The sequence below is a fragment of the Polypterus senegalus genome, unplaced genomic scaffold (genome assembly GCF_016835505.1).
Source record: "Polypterus senegalus isolate Bchr_013 unplaced genomic scaffold, ASM1683550v1 scaffold_9217, whole genome shotgun sequence".
NCBI classification, from domain to species: Eukaryota; Metazoa; Chordata; class Cladistia; order Polypteriformes; family Polypteridae; genus Polypterus; species Polypterus senegalus.
Genome location: NW_024384150.1, coordinates 1 through 11,704, shown reverse-complemented (window position 1 = coordinate 11,704; position 11,704 = coordinate 1). Strand labels below are relative to the sequence as shown.

Below are 11,704 nucleotides of genomic sequence, written 5' to 3'. Positions count from 1 at the left end.
GCGTAGCGATACACTTCTCATTGCATGCAGCCAAAAATTTTATGTAGCCAGATGAATCTGTCAGATCGATTATGCCATATTATCATGATGGTTTTAAGGATGACTGGTTTCAGTTTTGTGGAAAGAAACTTGCTTAATTTTCCAACTTGCCTTCTAATGGGTGAGTTTGTTCCATTCATGCATCAGTCTCTTTGTTTAAGTTCCCATTTTTTCCTAATTTGGATCCCATCCTCTGATTTTGAAGTTATTGTAAGAACTGTGTACCTGTACTATTATGACGCGGAAACAAGGGTGCTTGCAGTCACAGAAGATACACTCCACTATGCATTTGCAGAAGTAACAGATGAAAACAAAAGTTCTGTCATTAGACATGTAAGGAAGTAAAACTATTAGTGTACCTGCTCAGTATTAGCTGAGATGTGTTTTGCCCTCTTCAGGTCATGAGTGATTATGTTCTAAGATATTTAAATGTAGATAGAGGTGTGGTCTGCCTCCTACTTCATGAAGGCTGTTGGTTTTGCTGACATTGAAGGTGTAATTTTTGTCCTCATGCCACTGTTTCAGAAAGCAAACACCTGCTCTGTAAGGTGTTTACTATTTATTGGTGACACACAGTAATGAGGAAGCACTTCCAGCTCAGCCATGCAAGGACACCCAAAGTATATATTGTGATGGACGCAGGCAGCTCAACCTGTCCGGATGCCCAAGAATGGAAGGATGGGGAAGGCAACTTCTTTGGGATACTGCTGCCTCAGGATGCTAGATGGCAATTTCCTGCAAAATAGCGGTGCCCCATTTTGGGATTGCCACCATGGGATCTGGAGTTCGGCTTCATAGCCCTGCAGGGTACACTGATGCCACGAGGAGACACTGCAGGAAGACCTAGGGATTTTTACTTTCTGTATAGCCGGGAAGTACTCCCAAGTTACGGGACGGAAGCCTAAGTACTTCCAGGCTGAAGAAATCTCAAGCCCTCCATCTGCTGGCAAGTCCGGGAAGGAAGTAGGAAGCACTTCTGGGTTAAGGAGTATAAAAGGCAAGCAAGAGTTGAGATGTAGATGACAGAGCTTGCTGGGGAGGTATGGAGGAAAGAGTTGTGTATTATTATTGTAGTTATATTATTATTTGCCTGTATATGGTGGTTGGGTGCTATATATATATATATATATATAGAGAGAGAGAGAGATATATCTTGTCATGCTTTGGTCACAGATTTGCACAGAAACACAGGAGGTTGTAGAGAGATGGACTTTATTCAAACACTGCAAATGAACATTTGTCTCTTTTTCAAAAGTTTAAACGTGCTCCATAACAAGACAGAGATGACAATACTCTAGGAACAGAGAATGTCAGAGAGAGAGAGAGAAAGAAAAGCAAACAATCAATTCCAAAGCTGACAGGTGTTGTACAAGGTTTTAAGTATGCGGAGTACCACGCAAGAGGTTTATCACACGTTAGAGTGCAAGTAAGGTAAGGAGCAATGTGAAGGTAGTCTGTCAACGTTTTTCAGGGGTTTTCCCAGGGGCGTCAGGGTGCTGTCGCTAACATCCTTTTTTCCTTCTCTACCGTCAGTGCTGATAAACTGTCCAGTGGGGCCATTTAGCCCCTCCCTTTCCGACCTGGCTGACCAGAAGAACGCGTCTTTTACAACTAGAGCAATGGAGCTCCTGTGATTGAACCCCACCTGTGCTAAAAGCTAAATCAGTTTTGCTTGACTCAACAGGGCTGCTGTGTCCAAATCTGTTGTCATACATGTGCATGGGAATCAGCTGAAGGGCCTAAACACTAGTAGTTCTACGCCAGGCCAGGGGGTGGCAGAGTGTACTGATTATATCTCTCAGTCCCTTGCAGACCTTTTCCGGGAATCCCGCCTGTTGCCGGCCCCAAGAATGACGTCACTTCTGGGCACAAGAACCCCACTCCCAGTTCCAGCATAGATGACATCATTTCCCTTCCAGCCCTTTAAAACTGCCATCTTGCCTCAGTACAGGAAGTTCTGTTCTGGACTCTGAACTAAGCACATCGTGCTATTTAAACTACTTTGCAGCCGATTCAATTATACAGGTGGCTGCCCAAAATCTTTATGATGTCTCCGACTCATTCTTATTACACTGTGCATTCACTGACCAGATTACTATGGCACCATCGCATAGCTATATACAGTGGCAGGTAACAGGCATTGTACAGTAGGTACAATGGATGAAACGCTTATCCCTTTTTATACTCTTAGCTTCTTGAATCCCATCTACACTTGACAAAAAGGGTCCTCAGTGCTAAATTTCCAGGTGATGTGCAACCATCTGAGACTTTTTACAGACATTGTGGCAAAGTGGCCTGGAAGTACACACAATGCTAATGTCTGATCCAACTCTATAGTGTGTCAGATGGCAACTGATGGTGCATTTTCTGGTGGACTGCTACTGCCACACACAGTGGATATTCTCTCCAGAGTTGAATTTCCAATCTGTGGATGAAGGAGGTATAATACCACCCCAAAGCACTTGCATTGCTGTAGAGCACACTCTGGGCTTATGGAAATTGCGATTCCAGCGCCTGTATGAGTTCTTGGGGCTTCCATGAGTCTTGGAAAACAACATTTTCAGGGTACTTTTTGCCACCTCCTACTTATGTTATTTTGACTGCTGTAATTTGGTATAGAAGACCATGTTGGTTTAACTCTAATTTATTTATTTATTTACAAACAAACTAGAAATGTCCATGTTAGATTTCCCTTGTCACCTGGCTCCCAGATATCATCAAGGACTGATCAGGTGGAGAGTCTCTGGAGATGTTCTGATTTCAGGCCTTCATCACAAGAATCAAGAAGAAGGACACAGCACTGAAGGAGTATAACATTTTATATAGCACATTTTAAGTGAGAAAAATGTTACATGTTAATACTTGTATTATAGTAATACTACAAGTGACTCTGTGGTATTAAACTATTTATTTAATAATGGATAAACCCCAAAAAGTATAGGCACATTTTTAACGTAAATTGCCACCTGTTTTAATAAAATTACATTGATTTGAAAGCAAAGCATTGTTGTAATTACTGTATGTGGACTCAATCAAATTTTGTACTTTTCAAGGATTTAATCTGATTTAACCATGAAATGAACAATTTGGGTAAACTAAGAAAAGTTGCTTTTGATTAGAGCAAATTCGAATTTCTACCAGTACAACGTTGATTTTCCTGGTTGTTTCAATTCACTGTTATTAATTTCAAATAAATTATTTTTTAACAAAAAAAATATGTGCACTGTAGATGTCATAATGGACAGAGAGGCATCTCATCTTAGATGAGGAATGGTGCCTTACTGGGTCAGGAATCCATGTGGATGGAGTGCATAAGTGAAGGCAACCAAGCCGGGATGGCACTAGGCCACTACCCCAGCCAGGGGTCCCGATAATGGATGGACTGAAGGAGATTGGTTCTCATGGGGCAGCTTACCCCCAGGGTGAAATGAGGCAGCTACTACCTGGTATTGTCCCAGTTAGGACTCCTGTAGAGTTACATGGGACTTTTAGTTTGAAGGATAACCCTTTCAGGGACCCTGGGTGCTGCCAGATGGTTCTGCAGAAAAACTTTCATAATTTGGAGCATCCACATGACCTGGAAATGCTTCTGCCATGCTATGTTGTGACATCGAAATAGCCCAGATCCAACATAAAATAGCAATCTTGCCTCACTGAGTACAGTGAAGAGTAGGAAGAAGAGAACAACACTCAGCATGTAAGTCGAAGGAGACAGAAAGTTATTGGATTTATTGATTTATATAGTGTGGACTGACCTAAGAGCCTGTGAAGGTATTGTTATGCAAATAAAGAAATTTGTTTTAGCTTGAAACTGTGTCTGTGGTACTTGTGTCTGGTGTTCTGGGCTCACTGGTGCCCCTGCAGTCCACAACACACACCAGATGCCCAACTGTAAATAGGCTTGCAGCACCTGGCATGAACACAATTTTTACAAACTACAACAAGCAATGTTTTTTAGATATGTGATTACTTTGAGCATATGACAATAATTGTAAAAAGCTGAAGGTGGTTATAAACATTTTAATAATGCATTAAATTACAATGGGAAGCGTTATTTCTTATTTTCTTACTATTCATTACAAATAGAAGTATATTTTGTAGGTAAAATTAACTAAACATTGTTTAATACATCCAGGTTTACTATTAGTTTTTATTCTTTTTATTGATTTAGTTTTTATATTTTAGAGAAGTGAATTAAACTCTAGGAAAAGGGCTGCAATTTTATGAAGCTTTAATTGTGCTCTTTTCAGCAGAGGGAAGTTTTAAAGCTGTGCCTGGAAAATGTTAACTGTTCAAAGTGAACACATAGTCTTACATAAGAAATTATAATATTTTATCCACTAGTAATGTCATATATGAATACAAAATAACATAGTGACAGCGTTCCATATGTTTAATTTTTGCTTTCAACCAAACTAAACTTCATTGATAATTTTCTCATTTTAAATGACCTGCTTCTTAACGTTATCTGCTTTACTGTTGCTGTTTTGTACTAATAAATCTTAGAGAGCGATTTGAATCAGTTATCAGGAAAAGCATTCTATATGAATAAAATAAATTAGTTAAATTGACGTTAAACAACCCTTTTCATTTCGGGCCAGATCCGAAGTGGCAGCCTTTCCAGCAGCTCCGATCACGACTTTATCTTTTACCTTTTATCTCTATTTTCTCTATCTCATTGATCACTTCTACCACTTTCTTTTATGTGGAATTGCTCCTTGACACTTTTACACATTTTTACTATTTTACTATTTGACATGGATTGTTACCTCGAGAATCGCCTATTCAAGAAGTCAGCTTAAAGCACTGAGAAGAAATGCTTATGCCGTGTGGTTCCTTATTTACCTGATGAGGTAAGAAGACGATATCGGGCAGCCGAGCGGCGCAAAGATAAAAAATAAGATTAAATCGAGAAAATGGCGTTATAAAACCGCGGTGCCTTCTGTGATCCTGGAAATGTAAACTCACTACAAATAAGATCGACGAACTGGCTGGCTGCTGGTGAAAATGTCAGAACCTACAGAGAATGCAGCTTGCTGTGTTTTAGTGAAACATAGCTAACTCTGCTCATCCCAGATGCTAGCGTGGAGCTACCGGCTTTAGCACAGTTAGAGCGGACAGAGAAGTACGAAGTACCTGTGGAAAGAAAAAGGAGGAGGACTCGCTCTCTATGTCAATACAAAGTGGTGCAACTCAGGACATGTAGCGCGTTAAAATCTCCACTTGCTGCAGGGACATCCGAACTGTTGGCCGTAAGTCTGCGCCCTATTACTTGCCCAGAGAGTTTGGACGTGATTGTTGTTATTGTTTACATCCCCCCTCAAGCGAATGCGGAGACAGCGAGTGACATCATCCATTCCGCTGTTGCTAAGTTACAAATGCAGCACCCTGAGGCACTTGTGCTAATCGGCTGGAGACTTTAACCACGTAATGCTGGACAAAACATTACCTGCCTTCTCCCAGTATGTGGATTGTAACACTCGGGGAAACAGGACTATCGACCTACTATATGCAACGTTATATGCATACAGTGCCACCCCACTTCCTGCGCTTGGGAAAGCAGATCATAACCTGGTTCTGCTTCAGCCTCAATACAAACCAAGAAGTGAGGCTACCTACAACCACACCGCTCATTCAGGAAGTGGTCCCCTGAGGCAGAGCAGGCTCTGAGAGACTGCTTTGGAACTACAGACTGGGATATATTGCTGAGATCACATAGTGAGAACATTGAAGAGGCTGTTGAATGCACAACTGATTACATCAACTTCTGTATGGACATTGTAGTTCCAGTAAGAACAGTATGCTGCTATGCTAACAACAAGCCATGGATTACAAGTGACATCAAGGGCCTTTTGAACCAGAAGAAAAGGGCTTTTAAAGGTGGTGATAAGCATGAGCTGAAGTGCGTGCAGAAGGAACTCCGAGTCCAGCTCAGGCGGCGAAGAGCAGTACAGGAGAAAGCTGGAGCAGAAGTTGCAGAAAAACAGTATGAAGGAAGTGTGGGATGGGATGAAGATTATCACTGGCTGCAGCTCGAAGCGGGGTGCCACCATCGAGACAGACGTGGAGAGAGCAAACCAAATGAACAACTTCTTTAATAGGTTTGATCACAGTAACCCACTCTCACCTCAGAGTACTGCATCCTCCAACCATCCTTCTGCTGATACCAGCATAGGTGAGACATCCCCACCCACAATTACAGCAGCCCAGGTGAGCAGAGAGCTGAAAAGACTTTGTGCCAGCAAAGCAGCGGGTCCAGATGGTGTATCGCCACGATTGCTGAAGGCCTGTGCGTTGGAACTGGGGAGTCCTCTACAGCGCATCTTCAACCTGAGCCTGGAACAGGGGAGAGTCCCGAGGCTTTGGAAAACATCTTGTATCACTCCTGTCCCAAAGGTATCACGTCCTAGTGAGCTGAATGACTTCGGCCTGTTGCTCTGGCGTCACATCTGATGAAGACCATGGAGCGGCTGCTGCTTCACCACCTGAGGCCACAGGTCCGTCACGCCCTCGACCCTCTGCAGTTCGCATACCAGGAGAAGGTGGGAGCGGAGGATGCCATCATCTATATGCTTCATCGATCCCTCTCCCACCTGGACAGAGGCAGTGGTGCTGTAAATTATGTTTTGGACTTCTCTAGCGCCTTCAACACCATCCAACCTCTGCTCCTTAGGGATAAGCTGACTGAGATGGGAGTAGATTCACACCTTGTGGCATGGATTGTGGACTATCTTACAGACAGACCTCAATATGTGTCTTGGGAACTGCAGGTCTGACATTGTGGTGCAGCAATACAGGAGCGCCGCAGGGGACTGTACTTTCTCGGTCCTGTTCAGTCTATATACATCAGACTTCCAATATGACTCAGTCCTGCCACGTGCAAAAGTTACTGATGACACTGCTATTGTGGGCTGCATCAGGAGTGGGCAGGAGGAGGAGTACAGAAAGTTAATCAAAGACTTTGTTAAATGGTGCGACTCAAACCACTTACACCTTAACACCAGCAAGACCAAGGAGCTGGTGGTGGATTTTAGGAGGCCCAGGCCCTCATGGACCCTGTGATCATCAGAGGTGACTGTGTGCAGAGGGTGCATACCTATAAATATCTGGGAGTGCAGCTGGATGACAAATTGGACTGGACTGCCAATACTGATGCTCTATGTAAGAAAGCTCAGAGCAGAATATACTTTCTGAGAAGGTTGGCATCCTTCAACATCTGCAGTAAGATGCTGCAGATGTTCTACCACAGGTTGTGTGCGAGTGCCCTCTTCTCGCGATGGTGTGCTGGGGTGGCAGCATAAAGATGAAAGGCGCCTCACGCCTGGACAAACTTGTTAAGAAGGCAGGCTCCATTGTAGGATTAAAGTTGGACAGTTTAACATCTGTGGCAGAGTGACGGGCACTAAGCAAACTCCTGTCAATCATGAAGAATCCACTGCATCCACTTAACAGTGTCATCTCCAGACAGAGGAGTAGCTTCAGTGACAGACTTTTGTCACTGTCCTGTTCCACTGACAGACTGAGGAGATGGTTCCTCCCCCACACTATCGCACTCTTCAATTCCACCGGGGAGTAAATCACGAACATTAATTTTATTTTAATTCTTTTCATTTTATTACTATTTAATTTAATATTGTTTCTTTGTATCAGTATACTGCTGCTGGATTATGTGAATTTCCCCTTGGGATTAATAAAGTATCTATCTATCTATCTATCTATCTATCTATCTATCTATCTATCAGTCATGTTTCAAGAGCAAGCGCACAAAGATACCTGAGAGTATTGCAGTTTGTTTTTATTCTGGCTTTCACTTAACAATTAAATATTTACTCAAAAGTATAATTTACTCATCTTCATTAATCATAAGTCAATCATAATGTTTTAATTTAAGAGTGAAATATCATAACAATATGCCATGGAACTAATCATTAATTTCTGGGTATCCACAAACCTCAAGAAGTGGACAGCAGATTTCTTTTGCAGTCGAGACAACAAAATTGACAAAAAGTGTTCAGAAATCTCCACAAATTCAAAACTCAACAAGCCAGTTATTAAATAATAACAAAATTCTATTTTCAGTGTAGACAACAATAAAGTAAAATGTACATATTTAGGAATTATAATAAAATGAAGTTGAGTCATTTTGGTATTATTTTGTATTTTATTTACCTAGCATTACATGATGTAATAACACAGTTATCATTCTAGATCCTTGATAATTTATATTTTTCTGTCTTTATCTTGTATTCTTATAAAATGTTTTTTGATTGACTCCATCATCTCATCAGTTTTCAGTGTATAAATTATGGGGTTCATCATTGGTGGAATTATTTCAGACAATGAATTACTTACAATTCTTACATTAGGATGAAAACTGACTAGTGGAGCTGCCATGTATATAATTGCCTTTGGAAGATAAAACATTGTCACCAAGATGATGTGTGACGTACAGGTTTTAAACGCTTTCTGCCTTCCTTCTGCTGTCGTAATTTTTGACAATGCAATTCCAATGGCTACATATGAGAAGAGAATGAGTGTCAGGGGTACAAAAAGCAGCAGTGCAGTGACAAAGAAACGTCATTATATAGTTTGGATAAAAATCATTGCAGGCCAAGCGGTACACAGGTCCATGATCACAGAAATAACTCTGTACCACCGTAGACCTGCAGAAGCTGAGCCTGGTAATCAGGAGGACCATTATAGATAATGTAACAGCAGAAATCATCCAAGCTGAGAATATAATTATTATCATCCTGCTATTAGTATTAATGCTGTGATATTGCAAAGGGAAGCATATGGCAAGAAATCGGTCATAAGCTAATATCAACAGTGAAAGTGATTGTACAGCATTAAAACAATGAACAAAAAACATGTTAGCCAAACACGCTTTATATGTTATAAAATTGGAGGTAAAAAGAAACATTTCGATTAGTTTAGGAATGATGGCTGTAGTTGAACATAAATCAACAAAGGCTAAATGACTAACAGCAAGATATTTTGGATTGTGAAGACTTTGCTCAGAATATATTAATACAATAACAAAAACATTACAAAGCAGTGTAACAATATCGTAATAAATAAAAAATATATAAAACAGTTGGCAAAGGGCATGTCTTGTAAACCACTTATGGAAAACATTTCGGATGCACAAAGTATTATTCACAGGATATGCTGTGCTCTGTGAGCTCATGGAAGCAGCTTCCTGGATTTTCAGCTTTCTAAAAAAAGAGTTTACAGAAAAGATAATTAGATATTTGTTGTTTATTTAAACTCTAACTTGAGCATTGATCAATAACCATTTTGGAACTCTAGACATATGACATATAAATACTGTTTTTTATATACTTAGATTTACTGTTACAGGAGGAGGAGGAGGTTGGGAGCTGACACTGATACAGCACATTGCTGCACCCACACACCATAAAATGATATAAAATGTTAATTTTATCATTTTCAAAAGATTCATATCAGGAACTTCAGAACAATATGTTCAATTGATACAGTGGCTTTTGTGTTTATAATACTTATCATGTAAGAATTCCTGGCATTTATTCCTGACACTTTTAAATTTAAAATTAGACTGTATAACACTAAAAAAGAAAATCTCCCATAGAAGGCATACTGAAACATGGAGTGTGCTTATATTAATATAAGGATAGGAAAAAAAAGAAATTCAATAAACATTTTATCAGTGCAAAGGGAATGTGCTGAAATGCTTTCTTTCTTGAGCATAGCAATTAAGGTATACATGTATATAGGATATGATATGCATTTTTATTTCAATATTGAAAACATAAATAAAAACATACACTTTTTATCTTAGCATTTCAGATGTCTACATAGATACATTAACTATACATTATATAAAATACTCTTTTAGATGACATCTTTAGCATTTTGTTCCAATTTTACTTTGACTATCTGATTAGTTTTCAGAGATGCAAATGTTTTACATGAAAAGAAAAAGAAAATAATTAATTACAGGAATAATCACAGGTGCTGTTTTATTCAAAAAGTAATGAAATGGAAAGATAAATTTCATATTTTAGAAGTAAAACAAATGTCTGTTAACATAAATTGCAAATACTTTTCAAATGCTTACCGTGTTCTCTTTATTCCCATCTGTTTTGCCATCTGCAGACTTTTCTTTTGCAGGAAATCATTTTATATGGAGATGGAAGGATTTGTAATGAGATGTTAATTATATTCATGATAGGAGTGAATGTTACCCTTTGTTAAATCACTGGAGATATCTTTAAAATGCTTTCAAAGACCAGAGCAAAGACTGAGGCGATGTTGTGCATAAACATTCAATATAATCACTGATATGGTGTTTTTTATTTATTTAAATTATTTTTATTAAAATGCTTTCTACAGGACTGTGAGTGGTAGATCCATGAGAACTATATTAACATTCCTCAGTAAGACGAACAGATCCAATGGCAGGAGGTAATCATTAAGGCCCATATGATGGCTTTTAATAAATGATGTCAAACCACATTCAGGAAGAGAAGAACTGAACCTACTCATGTGTCTGTGTTAAACAGCCATCTTCACTGTTCTGGTAATCCCTTCCCAGGTACCTTCCATACAAATATCCTCAATAATTACAAGCTTTTGAAAGTGTAATGGGCTTGAATTCAGTGTTTTAAAGAAAAGGCAAAATCCCTGGAAAATTCTGCTACATGTTTGATGATTGCTGTCTACAGGACATAAATGTTTACCTGTCTTGTAAAAGAGTCACCTGCCTTTGAATAATCAGACTGCTTTGATTAGTATCTCATCCACACAATGTGGTGACACAGAACTACCTGCTTCCTTTGAAAATATATGAGTTCTGGGGACATTGGTTTCTAATCAGTTACTTCTTGATAGCTGACAACAATGCACTTGAAATAACCTTGAACAAGACTCCTGAGGCAGTCACCGCACACCAATTTCAGAATCAATCATTAAGGAGCCAGTATATCTTCAGGAATGTGCAAGAAACACACTAAGAGGGAGTATATTTTTTATATGATTCATGGGTTATTCTTTTTGTCTGGTATAATAATACACAGACCCCATTCCTTTCTCTCATAGTGGCCACCCATTTTCTCTGCTTCCTCTCGGCATCACTCATTGAACTGACCACTCTTGTATTTGAAGTGTTTTGCCGGGAAAATGTGATGGTTGTCACTGCCACATTGGTCCGTTTAAGTGATTTTAGTCTAGTCATGTGGAGGCTTTGGTTTCCTGATACTGTATGTGCATTCAGTCCTTAGCATTTTAGCCTAAGTACACGTGGCCTGAGTGGGTGTATGAAAGTCACTATCACTCTGGTTCCTGGCATGTAACATCAAACAAAGAATAGGCCGATTAAACCAATTTTGATATTTTAGACCCTTATTTGGTATATTTATTATCATTTTGATTTTTGACCTATCTTCTACATGTTTTACCTATGTTTAAATGTTTCTTCTTGCTCTAGCAACCTGATGGACACAGATACACACATACACTTGTCCTTAATGTTAATGAGCTGATTTCCATCTCTTCCATCATATTTAGCATTAATATTTGCAGTGCACCATTTACTGGAATGTATGTTATAATCCATTTATAATAAATGCATTCTATTTTTCATTAAACAGATCTAGTAATAAAAGCATTCTATTTCATTAAA

General features: G+C 39.4%; 1 pseudogene; it reads right to left on the bottom strand.

Moving 5' to 3' along the window:
• Positions 1-8,259: 8,259 nt before the first annotated feature.
• LOC120521838 lies at positions 8,260-9,257 on the bottom strand (annotated as a pseudogene).
• Between the last annotated feature and the right edge of the window lie 2,447 nt (positions 9,258-11,704).